Genomic DNA, 17,680 nt, shown 5'->3' with positions numbered 1-17,680 from the left:
TATAATTAGCCACAATTATACTCTAAGTGTTATATAGTATTCTTGAAATTAATAGTTCAGGAAATTAAAATCTCACTTTGTAATTACTTATGTAAAAAATTTTTATTAATAGAAAAATTAATAAATTGTTCACTATTTTATAAATTTGGAAGATATATTAATTTAGTGAGTCTATTAGAAGTTTTTTGTTTTGTTTTGTTTTGTTTTTAAAGATTTTTTATTTATTTATTTGACAGAGAGAGACACAGCGAGAGAGGGAACACAGGCAGGGGGAATGGGAGAGGGAGAAACAGGCTTCCCACAGAGCAGGGAGCCCGATGCGGGACTCGATCCCAGGACCCTGAGATCATGACCTGAGCCAAAGGCAGACGCTTAACGACTGAACCACCCAGGTGCCCCTCTATTAGAAGTTTTAATTGTAACTTCCTATTTTTTTCCTTCCCATGGACATTTTCCTCTAAAATAAGGGAAACCACTGACAGAGGGATACAGAACAGAGGCAAAAAAAAAAAAAAAAAGTTAAAAATTAAAATTTTATTTAATGATTAAGAAATATACCATAAGTAAGTTCCCTAGTATAATGAAACTTTCAGTGGTAACTAAAGACTGTATCAAGGAAAATGTATGGGTTGCTTATGGCAGAAGCAATAATGCTCCCACAAAACAAAGCAAAATCTTGCTTGAATTTTTCTCCCTAATAGGCAATCTAAACTATAACTGCTTACCTGTTATGATATAGTATATACAGAATCATGGTACATATCAAAAGATATGTAAACCATAGCTTAGATGAGAAATATGGGACACTTGAAATGAGAACACTAAAGTCTGGCTCAATTCACAAAAAGATGTTAATTACACCAACTTCTGCCAAGCCAGCACAGGCCAAATACACTATACTGTGTAAAAGCATATCTGCTTTTATTATGCTAGGATTACCCCAAGACTTTATCAATGTGCATGGAATCAATACAAACCAACATATTAAATATATCAAGGAAACCAACAAATCATCATATCATTTGAGACACCTTGAGAAAATTAGGAAAACTAAAGTTAATAGATTAAATGAAATCTATTTCTCAAAATCAAAGAACATGAAAATGTACTGAGATGTTTTAGAAAGGAATATGTGTAAAATCTATTACTTCTATGTTTTCCCTTCTCAATACTTAAAATAACAAAAATCTGAGCATTTCTTTTATTTTTTAGAGGAAAACTAAATATATTGTCCTAAATCAAATCTTCTGATTTGACTTACCTAAGTTCGAGAAAATCATTACTTGTACACCACAGAGTGTGTTTGTTTGAAAGGTGGAAGGAATATTTACACTCAGTTTTGCTAAATGTTTTTATATTCCATAATATGTAATAAAGCCACACTGTTGTCATTTCTTTTTCCTGAGGTATCAGATTTAGGCAAAAAGCAGATGAGACTTTAAATACTTCTCATAATAATATGCAAAGTTACTTTATAATGAAGTATACATCAAATTGCAACAGCACTAAATGACTAAAAATACAGACGTAGTTAAAACATAAGTGGTCTTCCAGTTTTAATAGTATTATTACATAAAAGATACCTTTATAGTATAGTTAGAAGAAAAATGTTTTTCTTATTTGGCTGTCCTTGTAAAGATAGGTGGAATGGGTGGGGGAAAGCAAAGGGAATCAAACAACAAAAGTTGTAAAATACATATATTGTAGATAATCATAATTTCAAAACAATATATTAAACTGAAAATGTATAATTGCCTTTCACTAATTAAAAAGTTTTTACAAACATATGTACTAAACAAAATAAAAATAAATTATTTGCAACATAATTTTGAAACTGGTAATTCAAAAAACTAACCCTCATCCACCATTCACAAATAAAACTATCTGAATGGTCACAGATGCAGTGCAAAACTATACAATATACAAAACACTAAGGTGGTATTGGAGCAACTGCAACCACAGCTTAACCACAGCAAGATGTGAATTTGTGACACAGCCTTATAAGAAATTTTAGATTTCATTATGAGGAATAAAAATTACCGCTATTGCCCAGGATCAAGAAAACTAGTAATATACCACCTTTATAAATTAAAGCTATTTCTATACAATACCTAACTAAAAGACTGCCAAAATACATTTCTACTCATGTGAAACCATGAATTTATTTGCATTACAAAATAACAGTGCAATTAGCGTTTTCAAGAATTATCTACAAGGTATTTTAGATTAGTAAAGGGCTGAAGCTGGAGATACAAGTTAGCACAGATGTTCATAATTGAAATTTGGATTGTCTCAACACACATAAATTGCAAGGTCAATGTATTTATCCTATATATAGTATAGAAACACTGATTCTAAAAGCAAAGGATGAAAAGCAGGTGGTTTTCACAAAACTTACTCTTTTCACTTCAAAAATATGTACAAGGAGCCAGAAATTGTATGACAGATAAATGGAATGATGTAAAGTTTCAGAAAAAAGAAAAAGAAAAGTCTCAAAGGTCTGGTCCCAGTCAGATGGAGAGTTAAAAAGGGAAACTGGAAATTCCCATTTCAACTTCCAGGATTAAGCAATTTAATAGTTATCAGTTCAATGCTACAAAAGTTGTTAGACTTCATTTTCAAAAACATACTTTAAAGATCCAAATTCTCTTAAGAAATGGGCAGAATGTTTTTTCTCACTTATCAAAAATAACTTCTAAAGAAAATAATAACTTCTTTATATTTGAACCTAGATTTTTAAAATAAAGGAGAAACTAAAAAAAAAAAGCCTACCTCAGGCAAGCCTCAGTTCACTGGATCTATGTCACATTGATTTATAACAGTTATTTCTTAGAGGGGAAAAAAGCACACACAGATGCAAACAATTACTCTATTTTTGCAGGCAACAAGTGAGGTGGGTGGTAACTGAGAAATTTTTTTAAAATACTGTCACAATATTCTGCTTTTTCTTAAGAAACCCTCCTCACACAACAAACGTTTGCCACATCAGAGAATTTCCAGGGCCCGAAGCACCACTTTGATTCCAGACCGCTGCAGGCATTAGCAGGAGGTAATTAGGGTAAAAAGTTCAGCCACAGTTCCATGTCTAGAGTCCTGCCAGAAATAAATTTCCTCTCTATTCACTGGTTTCTACTGTACCCTCCCTAAGAATCATATTGAAAACATATTTATCTTTGTAGAGTTTGTTCCTCTTCTAATTAACATTACGGCGTTTAGTGTTGAATAATTTCAAGCGGCCCCAAGGGCAGCAGTTTTGTCTGAGGGGGGCGTTACGTTTTGCCTATATTGCTGCTTCATTTGACAAGTGACTCACAGAAGTATGCACTGCAGCTGTTTTCGTCAAGCTATCTGGTCATCATAAACTTAACTTTTATTTCCTTGTTTGAGAAAGGTGCCTGGGCAAAACTGACAGATGCGTTCAGAACGTGTTCTTGAAATTTTTCAACGAAATGAGAAGATTCTAAGAAAACAGGGTTTAAAACGAAATAGGAACCGTTATTTTACAACATACAAATTCCTTATTTCTCACTGTTTCTCCAGAGAGAAACAGTATGTGTTACATTTGAATAAGTGATAGAACTTAAGTAAACCACATGTTTAAACCACTTATAGCACTTAGATGTTTAAAAAAATAATAATAACTCCAAAGGGACACTCAAAAGTGCTGGCTCTTGTGCGTCTCTAACTGCCTCCCCTCCACAGCACCTTCAGCCACACCCAAGCAGGAGGTGCTAAGTAATATGCCGGCTATCTCGCAAGAACTCTTTGGGCCTTGTTATTTTATTTTTTTTTTATTTGTATCAACATGTAATTTATTTATTATTGATACCTTTATTTTTATTTATTTTTTTATTATGCTATGTTAATCACCATTAGTTTTTGATGTAGTGTTCCATGATTCATTGTTTGCGTATAACACCCAGTGCTCCATTCAATATGTACCCTCCTTAATACCCATCACCAGGCTAACCCATCCCCCCACCTCCCCTCCCCTCTGAAACCCTCAGTTTGTTTCTCAGAGCCCATAGTCTCTCATGGTTCGTCTCCCCCTCTGATTTCCGCCCCTTCATTTTTCCCTTCCTGCTATCTTCTTCTTTTTTTTTTTAACATATAATATATTATTTGTTTCAGAGGTACAGGTCTGTGATTCAACAGCCTTACACAATTCACAGCGCTCACCATAGCACATACCCTCCCCAATGTCTATCACTCAGGCACCCCATCCCTCCCACCCCCACCTTCTTTAGACACCGTGTTTGAAAAATAAGATGTTAATAAAATTACTTGAATGCCAAGAAAAACCACTTGTTATAACAATTGTGCCCAAAAAGGATAAAAATCAGTTAACATTAAGATATAATGCACTCAGAAGTCTTTTAAAAAACAAAAACAAAAATAAATCTTGCCTCTGGGATAGTATATTGATTGTGGCAACTACCTTACTGAGGCGAGAAAGTTTATTTTTAAATAATAATAATCTGCTTATAAACATAAGATAATACTTCAAGTTGTTTGTAATTTTTTTTCAGGTTTTTCAGCAAAGTATTAGTCCAAAAGGAGTTTTTCCCTACCCTTCAAAGTATCCTAAGTTATGACGAACAGTTTTACATTTAGAAATAAACAAGAAAACTGTGTCCCTCTGTATGATCCTGCACAGAATACAAAACCCAGGATTTTAAGGCATTTAAAAAAAAAAAACTCCTACAATTTCACTTAGCGTGCCCTTTCAAAGTAACTAGCCAGGACTTCCTATTTGCCCTTTTTCCCCTTCATGATCTGGATGGCTGGAAGGATTTCTGCCCTCTTTCAGGTAAGTTTTCCAACCAGACTTGTACAACAGTATCCTGTTTTGTACCATTACAATTGGATCTACATTTCTCAAACATAAAGAACTGCTATTAAAAGGTGTTCAATAATTGGAATACTAGGAAGAGAAATTAAGAAACAAAGGAAATTTTTAAAAGCACTACAAATGGAGAAAAAGCAAATTCAAGATTTCAAATCCCAATATTTTAAGACAATCTTATAGGACCCGCGGTGTCATCAATATAGGAAATTATGCACATTCTACTATACTGTCCTCATTAGATGATAATTCCACATACTGACATTAAATAAAGGTTTGTGGAATAATAAAAACTTAGCTTTTCATTGCATTTACACAACAGGCTATCATATATTCATGATACGCCACCAAATGAAGCAATTTTCTGTGTAATACTGAAACCAAAAGAATACAAATCTTTTCCTTTTTAGTCAGTATTTATTATGTTCTGTTTAGGGAACATCTGCCTACCTTAAAATCATGAAGATAATTCCTTTATCTTCAAATATTATGTTTTTCTCTTACGTTAAGGTCCACAAAACATCTTAAGTTGATTTTTGCATGGTATAAGGTAGAGAATACAATTTTCATTTTCCATATGAATATCCAAATGAACCATACATGAATCCTCAACTTTATCAAAAAATATGTGAATCTGTTTCTGGACTCTCTATGTATTCAACGAATCTAAATCTTCTCCTTATGCCAACATAACTTATTTACTGCCACTTCTTCATAAGCTGATATCAAGCAATGTAACCCCACCTACTTCTTCTTCAAAACTGTCTTGGCTATTCTTGGACTTCTGTATTGATGCCCACGTACATTTTGGGTTCAGCTTCATTACCCTGGGGTAAACAGGATTCAATCATAAAAGCACTGACAGGGGGCACACATTAAAAGGATTCCAACAAACGAATTAGAAAAAGACATATAATGCAAAAGAAAAATGAGCAAGACTTGGACAGGCACTTCAGAGGATACTGAAACAGCTTACAAGTACATATTAAGGTACTAAGTTCATTAGTTATCAGTAAAATGCAAACAAAACCACATGTGATACCAATGTATACCCATCAGAATGGCTAAAATGAAGACCATCAATGCCAAGTTTTCACAAGAAGTACTGCAACTGGAACCCTTATGGACTACTGGTAGGAAGGTAAAACACTTAAGAAAACTGCATGGTACTATTTAACAAAGCATAACTTATGATCTAGCAATCCCACTCCTAGGTATATATGCCAAACAGAAATGTACACTAAAAAATGTATACATGTGGACACAAATGTTCACATCAGTTCTATTCACTATAGCCCAAACATCAGATTATCCAAATGCCCATCAAGAACACAAAACCCTGCCCTGTCCAACATTACCTAACCACATGATCTAGTAGTTTTTACATTATCTCTTGCCACTATACTACTTTACTAATTTTTTCTCTCTATGCTAGAATGCCAGCTCAATTGGTGTGTAGATTTTTGTCTCCTTAGACGCGAGTTTCTCAACCTTGGCCCTATTTATTGACATAGGCTGGATAATTCTTTATTGTCAGGGGCTGATCTCCACATAATAGGATGTTTAGCAGCATCCTTGACTCTACCCACTAGATAGGACTAGCTCTTCCCCATCTCAAGGTGTAACAACCAAAAATGTCCCCAGGCACTGCCATGCGTCCCTGGGGATCAAAATCACCCCCCTTCTCCCCTCAGTTCACAACCATTGCCTTAGATTACTACTGAATTCCCAGATACTGTAAGAGTAGCTGAAATGATATTAAAAGAATATAAGGGCGCCTGAGTCAGTTAAGCATCCGACTCTTGGTTGCGGCTCAGGTCATGATCTCATGGGTTTTGAGATCGAGCCCCTCTTGTCGGGCTCCACACTCAGCAGGGAGTCTGCTGTAGGATTCTCTCCCTCTCCCTCTACCCCTCCCCTACCATGCTCGCGTGCGCTCTCTCTCTCTCTAATAAATAAATAAATCTTTTTTAAAAATATAATGCTCCTTGTTAGAATAAAAGAGAAAAAACATTAAAGCTTTCTTTGAAATAGCAGCATAGGTAATCTATAGCAAACATTTTTTATAGCAAACATTTTTAAATCATACACATACAAGGTATGATTTACCCAGAAGCAAGTAAGGATTCCTTACATCTCACTGAAGTGTGTAGTAATTTACTGTCAATTTTATCAACATAGCCCTTGATTAAAACATATTTAAGTCTTAGTTAAAGCAAATTACCTTTCTCAAATCCCAATACTTGGATTCAAGAAAATCATCAAGTAACACAACTAGTGACATTTAACAGGATTTTATTCTGGCTAAATACCATATAGCTGTATCAACAAAATATTTTTTCCCAAAATTATGGAATAATACTTGATTTGGAAACTGTCATGGTTCTTCATAATGAATTACTGAATTTTCATCATCAATTTTTTCTTTAGGACAAGCACAACAGAACAGTGATCTCTTTATAGGGCTTATTCACTGTGCACATGCCCTGTTCCACCAGAAGTACAGTAAGCGTGCCTGTATGGAATTCCACAAAGTCAGAATCTATGCAGATGTTCTTTCCCTTTTGGTTTTCCTTTAATTTGCAAATCTTGTAATCTAAGCCTGAAGTTGACCGAACCAACATTTAAACCAGTATAGAAATATCAGCCAAAAACTCAATCTGTTTTCTATTTATATGTCAAGACTGCATCCTTTTGGTGGCTGAAAAAAAATTGTTTTGAAATGATTACACAGAGAAACTGCAAGCCCTTTAGTAGTTTTATAAACTTGTCCTAGATAGAAAGCTTTTCTTTCAAAAGGCCTTTAGTTTCAAATGTAGAGAAGAAAAAAAACTTTGAATTAAAAACTCCTACCTTTATGTTTTTAACTATCGACTAAAGTCATCCTAAACTACATGGCAGCAAAGTACCTCCCAAAAAAAGACCCCAGTGTTACTCAGGGACTTAATACATAAAAATGTGCTTCTTCACTTGTGAATTGTGCAAGACTATTGAATCTCAGATCTGTACCTCTGAAACAAATAATGCAATATATGTTAAGAAAAAAAAAGAAGATAGCAGGAGGGGAAGAATGAAGGGGGGGAAATCGGAGGGGGAGATGAACCATGAGAGATGATGGACTCTGAAAAACAAACTGAGGGTTCTAGAGGGGAGGGGGGTGGAAGGATGGGTTAGCCTGGTGATGGGTATTAAAGAGGGCACATTCTGCATGGAGCACTGGGTGTTATGCATAAACAATGAATCATGGAACACTACTTCTAAAACTAATGATGTAATGTATGGTGATTAACATAACAATAAAAAATTTTTTTAAATGTGCTTCTTCAAAAAAAATTAAAAATTAAAAAAATTTTTTTTTAAAAATGTGCTTCTTCTACTCCCTTCCTACTGGGAGGGGCAGCAGGGAAGCATTATAAAGGAGCATGAGAAAATTATCGTGGGTGATGGATATGCTCATTACTTTGGAGTGCTGGTTTCATGGGTGTATACGTATGTCAAAATTTAGCATACGAGACATTTTAAATATGATTTGCTGTATTTCAGTTTCAACTATTTATATATTTATATGTAAATATATAAATATAGCATGAGCTTCTTTGAGGAATATAAACAAACAACCATTTTCCAATGAAAGTAAAGGGCTCCTGTTCATCAGAGATATACAGTACTGGGCCGACACAAAGCCAGACAAACCTGTAGTATGAGTACTGGGTAGACTAGGCAGAGCCAAATTTCTCCAATAGTCATACAGGCAAAGCTTCCCCAAAACATTACCTATACATGCATGCATATGTACAAAGATTTGTCCTTCATATAGATGTATATATGAGAAGAAATTCCTGGTAGAGTATTCCCTGGCTCTTCATATCTTTCTGACCCAAATAATATGAGGTGCACCTAATATGGACCTGACACTATACTAAATACTTGAAAACATTACCTTATTTAATCCTCCCAAGAACCAAGCACAGTAGTTATATATCAGCACCACTTTACAAATATGAAATTGAGCCTAAGAACTGTCGAGTAATTTACTAGTTTATGCGGCTAATAATTCCAATCTAGGTCAGTGTGACTCCAAAACCTTTGTTGTTTCCAATATTCTACACTTCTTTCCATGGGTTTTTGGAGTATCCATGAATATTACAGTGCACCAACTTCAGCATAAATGCTTATAGAAAGAAAATTATAGAACCAAAAATGAAGACCAGATCCATTAATCACAAATATCACCATAGGCAGAGTTCTTGTTAGATTAACACTAAAAATGCTGCCACTGAAAGCTCAATGTCATCCAGAATATCATAAAGTCAACGTTTGTTTTGAAGGCTTCTTTCCTCAACTATACATTCTAGACTACTATCCTCTGGCAATCTTTCCTGATACTACATTTCCAGAACTCTGTAAATATTCCTGGCTAACAGCCCAGGAGAAATAAATGTATAGATCGGTACATGTAACAAGAAACTGTGATGATTTTCCACAAAGAGGTCATCAGAAAGAATCCAAATGTATACTGTAGCCCAAAATAAGGTTAGAGCAACACAAATTCAGTAAAAAGATAAAGTGAGCTACACATCTAATGTTAAATTTTCTAGCAGATACATTAAACAAAAGTAGAAATAAACAGGTGAAATTAATTTTAATATATTTCAACATAATATATCCACACTATTAGCATTTCAATCGGCACCAACCATGTTTAAATTGCTCAGAGCCAAATCTACTTGAATAGCTCAAGAAGAGAATTTCTAGTCAGTCAATACTTAAGTATACAGATCCTAAAGAAAAGTGGTAACACATGAAAACATCCAAGAAAAGAGGTAACATTCTCTCAACTCCTTATAATGATGGGATTTCAATACTCGCTTTCTGAATAAAGGCTCAACACAGTATGGGTTCATTCCCCAAGGACTTCTATTAAACTCAGGCAGAACCACATGATAAGAATTAAATGTAGCTCTTGGAAAATATACATGTCTGCAACACTGCTACATGAAACATACACGGTAGTAAAATGGCAGGAGAGATGGTTCCATTTTAATAAAATCTGTGGCTGATTTTTGCTTTCGAGAACAAACCTTTCATAAATGCTTTCTTCTTTGCCTTACCACCATTCTCTGACACAAAATCTTACAAAGCTAAACATGAGATCCTTAGACCTGGTGACAGCACATGATGGTCTACTTTAAGCTTTAAGCTTTCTATTTATGATCAATAATTTAAAATATGTATATTAATGGAATATGTATACAACAAGATAATGTGCATGGGGTAACACTAATAATCACTGTTAAATGAAAACACACCATAAAATATCAACAAAAGTAAAAAACAAGCAAGGTGCAGATAAGAACGATGCGATCCAAGTATTTTTACAAATGTGTTTGTGTGTGTATATACGGACATCTAACTCTCAATCTCCAAATACCTTTAAAAAATAATATACATCAGGGCGCCTGGGTGGCTCAGTTGGTTAAGCGACTGCCTTCGGCTCAGGTCATGATCCTGGAGTCCCGGGATCAAGTCCCACATCGGGCTCCCTGCTCAGCGGGGAGTCTGCTTCTCCCTCTGACCCTCCTCCCTCTCGTGCTCTCTCTCATTCTCTCTCTCTCTCAAATAAATAAATAAAATCTTTAAAAAATAATAATAATAATAATATATATCAACAAGGAAAGCAAATGAAATTGTTCCTGAATTGCACTATAGCATAACTAAGAAAAAGAAAAACCAATAAATTTAAGTAACATTTACACAGCGGGATCAGAAATATTCAAAATTGGCAGAGCCTTCTCCTGAACTAGCCCAAAGCTGAGCAGGGATTACTTGGAAAACAAGTAGAGAGTGCAATGGTCCTATTAGTGGCAGAACAGAGATAAAATCACCTAGGATTTACTCCCAGAAGCAAGGAGTCTCACCTAAGCAGGGAATTACTAAAAACAAGGTCTCAGATCAGTTGGAGCAAAGTGCTGGCAACTAAGGAATCAAAAGGAAGGGGCTGAGAACAAGTGCAGGACCAGAGATGCCAGTCAGAGGGAAAGCACAGAGAGGCATCAATCACAACAGACATGGTATGTGTCCTCAGGAACTTCATGGGAAAGGAAAGATGGAAGAAAGCAGCTGAAGGTAAAAGATCTTATCAGAAAACCAAAGGACTGAAGCCATTGCCCCAACGTGCCATTTATTAAAGACTCCCTATATTACACCAAATCTACAGAAAAAGACACACTCCCACTAGGAAACCAGAGAAAGCACCTGAACCCCTCCAAACCACAACCCCTAACCTCTATAAAACTGATTGTTAAAGCTGCCCCCAAAACATACTGAACAGAAAAAGGAATAATAACATTCACTCAAAACTACTAGAAGAAAAAAACAGAATTTTATCTTAATGAAAACATCCCCCCCAAATCCCACAAAACAGAAAACTATAACAAGTACAAGGTAACCACCCAAACACGCATTCCTCATTTAGTGACTTTGTTCCTGAAAACTGCCACTAAATGGAAAGGCATCAAATGGAAAATCATTTCCATTACTTTTAATGGGAAAAACTGTAAGGAGTTCTATTCCAGTCCATATTTTCACAGAAAAGAGAAAAAGCTATTAAATACTAAAAATGAGTTTACATGATAAACATTACTCTGAAAGTAAATATAGATTGCACTTTAATTATAAAACAATGAAAGGTTATCATACTAGTCAAAGTAGAAAGACTGTGTATAAGTGGTTGTTGATAAAGAAGGGCATCACGGTGTCATTTCTTTGAAGGTGAATCTTTCTGGTGATCTACTTTCAGGTGGACATTCAATATCAAAATCAGGCGTACTTGATGAGAATTATCTTTTCCTTCATACTATGATACTAAAAATTTTTTAAAAGCCTGACATAGCCATAAAAGAGGAATCTGTATGTAAAAAAAAAAAAAAAAAAATGCAAGGTGTAAGCTTGACTGACTTCCCACAGTTTGTCTCCATTTAATATACCACATACATTTTAAGTTTCTCAAGTATCACTGCTTCTCATGACATGATGTAATTTCTTGGAATACACAGCCAGGTCAATCGTTAGCTAACTCTAAAGAAAATCCCCCTTTTAAAATTCTATTTCCATTTTCAATCCTCTTTACAAGAAAGACCATCTTTTGCTTAATGGTTTACGGTTTTTTCCTTTGCTTCCCTTTTACCTACACCATTCTCCTCACCGATTTTTCAACCTTTGGGGGGATTCATGAATCCCTTGCTCTCAAATCACACAGTAAAATAAAATTACAGCAGAGAAAAACTGATTAGGACAAAATAGAAGCTAAAAGCAAGAGTGTTTTCAGACCAGCATGGCTGACGGGAGCCAAGCGCCGCGGGGCCGCCCGAGAACACACGGCCGGACAGCGAGTGTAACGGGGGGGCCGGGAGCCCAGCGACAGCCGTGCCGGTGCCCAGCCAAGCCCGAGACCGGATCTGTGGGGCACTGACAACTGGGAGGGTCTGGAGTCAGAGCGGGGCCTGCACGAGGCGTGCGGGGCATTAGCCGGAAACGGAGGCCGAACGCGCTAAGAAGAAGGCGGCCACGCGCGCCCCGGACCTGGGACCCCGGAAGCTGGACTGAACGGCCGTGTGGGCGCTTCCGGCCGCGGAGAGCGGGCCCCGCGGGTGTATTTCGGATTCTTTATCGCGTGAACCCTGCGAGCCTGAAAGCGTATGTTTATACAAATACTTGAAAATTATGTTCATAGCAGCACTATTTGTAAAAGCCAAAGCCCACAAAACAACTGAAATATCCATCAACAGGTGAATGGATAATCCATATTCATGATATGATACTAGGCAGCAATAAAAATGAATGAACTCTTGATAAATGCAACAACATGGATGAATCTCAAAATAAATAGGCTACATAACAGAAGCCTGACCAAAGATGCTGTATGATTCCATTTATATAAACATTCTAGAAAATGCAAACTAACCTATTGTGACAGAAAGCAGATGGGTCGTCATCTGAGGAAAAGGAGCTGAGAGGGAAGAGTTATAAAGGGACACAAGGAATATTTTGGGGGTGATAAACATGTTATCTTGTTTGTGGAGATGGTTTCATAGGTGTATACATATGTCAACCATAAAATTGTACACCTGAAGTATGTGTAGCTTATTTTATGTCAATTATACTTCAATAAAGCTGTTAAAAGTGTGTACACACAGGTTTTTTGGTACAATTTATGATTCTAAATGGGGAGTAATGTCAGTATATCAAGGAAGCTGTGTTAATAAATAAAATTGACAGCATTTTAATTTTTTGTGCTACAACATAACAGCAATTGAATACAAAGTACACTAGCTCAGTTGAACGCAGAAAACCAGGAGGAATCAGGTTCTTCATGGCTCAGTTTGACCATGTGCTCAGGCTACAATGTACTTAGAACTTGTTTCTATATGGTCTTTGCTCATTTTGCTCTTTTCTCCCTGTCTCGACTCTTCCTTACATCCCTATTCCAACAAAGTATCTTCACCTTCCCTTTTCAGTAAAATTATTTACTAGTGATTTTTTTTATTAGTATTAACATTTTTATTTAAAATTCCTAACTTTTAATCAGGATTACTGCTCTGATTACAACACGGCATAAATTTCCGCCACACTTGTTGTCCCCATAAACTCTGTTTTAGTGTGAAATTTTACTGAATGTAAGCGTGCTGCTCCTCCAAATACACTCTGTATCGTCTGCACCCTGCTCCCTGCCGTGGGAGACTGACCCATACAGTACGGATTGCTGCAGTGGGCTCTCGGAACCTTCAGAACTCAGCCTCTGGCTTCTGGCTGGGTTCAACCTGAGGGAGCCATCTACAGGAATTAAAGTATGGTTGGAATACCCTTGAGTGCTCCACTGTCAGGTAATTACAGGTACACCAAATCCTTCCACCAGAGGTTCTGTATGTGACCCTTTTGATAAGGCTCCCTTTGCAGGTTCTGCTAATGGCTCTCTCCCCTTGTTGGAAATGGTAAAAGGTCTCAGCTCCCACATGTTTCATTTTAACTTTCCTCAAATTGCTCAATTTGAGTATTCATCTGTTTCCAGCCAGGATCCTAACAAAACAGGTTTTCAGCGATACATATAGCATATAATAAATAGCAAGTAAGGAAGTTCTTTAAAAATTAAGTCAACATTCCTTTGGTTTGGTCACTTACATGCAACCATTTTGGTGGGCCTTTTGAGATTTGTACCAATTTCAGGATCACAAGGAACTATACAGTAATGTCTGTAAATATGACCTTACAACACACCACTTAGGAGTGTCCATAGTTCAGGTACTATTTTTTAAAATAAACATATCTTAAAAACTTTCCATGGTTAAAATATTACATAATAATATGTGTCTCAGTTTACAGATTTGTCCACCATGTGTTTTAAAACTTTGTGTGAATCAAGTGTGAAATATTCTGGCTCTCTGCCTTCCCCCTATAGGAAAACTAAAAATTTGCTTTAAGCGAGTAAGTGAATATGGTAAATGCTGGATAATTAACATTCATGCTAGTGACTTCTGTTTACTAAAGGTAGTGCAACATTTCAAGATATATAAAGTATATCTCTAAGCCACATGAGAGAAAGTACTTAAGTAGTAATAGTAATGTCATCTTATTTCCTTAAGATTTCATTATATCCACAATCAGATGAACAGGGCATACTCTAGTTAATACTAAAGTCCAGAGCCCTATGAGCAACCCATGATACTGGATACCCTACAATGCTGATCCATTGCATTAAAAACCTCTATGCCAATGTGGCAGCTCTGATAAATGGTATGTCGAAGATGTGAAAGCCCATTCTTTGAAAGCAATAAAGAGAGCCACAGAGCCATACAGAGAACCAGAAGAAAATGCAGAACACCCACAGGAGTGAAAAACCACCAGAGATGGGCAAGTGAAAGACTTGGTCCTTGAAGGAAGGCCAAGGAACTGTTTGGAAAGCCCATATGCTAAAGCACCGAAAACTGGAAGAACAGTATAAATCTCTTGTTTGTGTCTGCAGAAGTTAATACCAGCCCAAAATGTGATTTCATCAGTCCTCATGAATACAACAGGATGAAAATTAGTCAAAACTCAAAATACATGCTATCATATATAACATCATCTGTGACATTTCATGCCAAAAAGAAACATTGCGTACCTATTATCCCAAGTAATCTCCCTTCTGGTTTTCATTAACAAAACTTTTATTTACTTTATACACAACTTCAAATAAAGTCTCTTCAGTAACACTTCAGGACACTGAAACAGTGCTTAACCTCTACCTAAATAACTACTACTTTCAGGCAGTGGCTACCAAATACCAGTCCCACGGAATTCTGCCAATCCAAGATGACTCTAGCAGTCTGCAACAAAACTGCAAAAAATTAATACCGTGAACTAGCCGTATTATATTTAATGAACAGTCCTTAATTTTTAAATTAAGTCTTTATTCTTATTTAGCTATTACACTTACTTTCTTTTTCAAGGTGAATTTAAGATGATAAGAGATATTTATTTGAATATTAGTAGGGAACCCACCCTGTCTTGGAATTACTTTGTTTTGGACAAAGGTTGGCACTGCACTTCATTAAATAAGAGTGTTCCTTGGCCTTGTCAACCACGGCACAATGTAGTTCAAGATTCTGCCCAAGATGGGTGTTATGGCTGTGTGCTTGTTCATTCCTGGCATAGCCATTATGCACATCCACAGGTTCACTGATGGGGGTAAGGAAGAAAGGGTTGCCCATTATTCATATTATTGGAGTCTGACAGAAAGAGATAAGGCCTCTCTAGAATTCATCATTACTATGTGTCAAAGGACTTGGAGAACATCGATTAAGGAAGCATTTTCTTGGTTAATGAAAAATAACTTCTTTATGCTCATCTACCCCTTCTAGAAGGTTATGCAATAATGTAGTGCATAATAAAAACAACAAAAACAATTTTTAAGTGTTTCTTAAATTAGCTAGTTCTATTTTCCAATGTCCATGTCCTTTGTATATTACTGCTATCATGCAAAGGAGATCCCCTTCACATTTACTAAACAATGTGTTCAAATGAAGAAAAAACAAATCAGGGAGGTCCCTTTACACTCTGAAAAATTCCAACTAAGTAGCTGCATAACAGTATGCATCACACTGTTTAAAACAATAAAAGTAAAATCAACAACAAAAGTATATTCCACTTCTGGGACGCCTGGGTGACTCAGTCGGTTAAGCTTCTGCCTTTGGCTCAGGTCATGACCCGTGGTCCTGGGATTGAGTCCCAATAGGGCTCCCTGCTCGGTGGGAAGCCTGCTTCTCCCTCTCCCCCATTTGTGCTCTCTCTCCCTCTCTCTAACAAATAAATCTTTAAAAAATACATATATTTCACTTCTACAGAAATACTGAGACAAAATACGCAAATAACAAAAAGTCTCCTAAGAAGTTACTGTTTAAATAAGTGTGTAAGTACAACTTACTTGCTACATTTTAAAATAATTCTTTATTAACTCTAAAAATAACTGGCCAGAAAACAGAAAAGTAAATTTAATACATGAACAAGAAGGTAGAGCACCCTAAATGCAAATGCATGTTCCAGCTACAGACCTGCCAAATGGGCAAAGGTCTGGGTCCACAACTGTGATTGAACCTCACTTAATTTTGGTTTCCTCATGGATAAAATGAGGATAATACAATCTCCTTCACAGGCTTGTTTTAAGATTAAATGATGTAACATAGTAGAAAATATTTAACAGACCTGATACATAGTAGGCATTCAACATTTGCTTTCCATTCCCCAGTGCTATATTAGCACACTCAACAAGCACATGCCACATAAAAATTTGGGGTTATAACTTTTTTTTAAATCTCAGAATCTGGGAAACAGATTCTAAAAGAATTGACCTATAACTAGATTTCTCCGTTATTATATTCAACTTTGGAGTTATTAAAAAGTGTCTAGTCTATTCAACATTACCATCTGCTAACCTACTGCCCACTTAGAATAATTTAAAATATATACATACTCACAAAGCACTAGCTCAGATTAGAGGATATTCTATTCACTAACAATTGTAACACTTGCAAGAAATGTAACACAATCCTACATGAAAATGTCCTTCTTGAGACTATAAACATTCTAAAAAAGATGCTACACACAACAGTTGTTTATTGTAATAACAATAAATAAATGAAAACAATATGAGTATTTCCTGCCATTGTCTTCCATTAGAAAGAAAGGTATAAAACAAGAGAGAAAAAAAGACAGCATGCAGGCAAGAGAGAGCTTATATCCAATAAAAACAGGATATATCATGCTAGAAGTTACAGTCCATGAAATGACTTATGAACTTAATTCAAAAGTATCTTTGCATTTATTCATCCATAACCACTCTTAAAACAACCCAGCAAATGATACATATAAAAGTCTCTTACTAGAATGATTCCTCTACTATGAAATAATTTAAGGAGCAGAAATGAGAGGAGGAAAATAAATATCTACAATAGACTTTTTTTAAATAGGCAAATGCTATTTTAATTAAGACTAAATTCACTGCCCCTGTGGTGATTAATTTTATATGTCAATAGGGCTAGGCCACAATAACCAGATTTGGTCAAATATTATTCTAGATGTTTCCGAGAAGGTAGTTTTTACATAAGATTAATATTTAAATCAGTAAAGTTTGAGTTAAGCAGATTATGCTCCGTAATGTGAGTGTGCCTCATCCAATCAGTTGAAAGCCTTAACAGGAAAAAAAGCTGACCTCCTTGGAGGAAGAGACAATTCCATCTTTGCACTGGAATTGCAACTCTTCCTCAGTGTCTAGATTCTGGACTTGCCAGTCTTGACAGTCAT

The 17,680-nt window shown here is 35.9% G+C and overlaps 1 protein-coding gene and 1 pseudogene across 10 annotated transcripts in view; one reads left to right on the top strand and one right to left on the bottom strand.

Annotated features, from left to right (window-relative positions):
- The window catches only part of BCAS3 (BCAS3 microtubule associated cell migration factor), a 598,224-nt gene that overhangs the window by 492,694 nt on the left and 87,850 nt on the right, over positions 1 to 17,680 (bottom strand). The gene's annotated exons all lie outside the window — the stretch shown is intronic.
- Positions 15,472 to 15,683, top strand: LOC118024667 (annotated as a pseudogene).

Source organism: Mirounga leonina, unplaced genomic scaffold, assembly GCF_011800145.1.
Source record: "Mirounga leonina isolate KUSES-001 unplaced genomic scaffold, KU_Mleo_1.0 Mir_200, whole genome shotgun sequence".
NCBI lineage: Eukaryota > Metazoa > Chordata > Mammalia > Carnivora > Phocidae > Mirounga > Mirounga leonina.
Note: the sequence above shows the minus strand (reverse complement) of the source record. Positions and strands in the feature narration are given on the sequence as shown.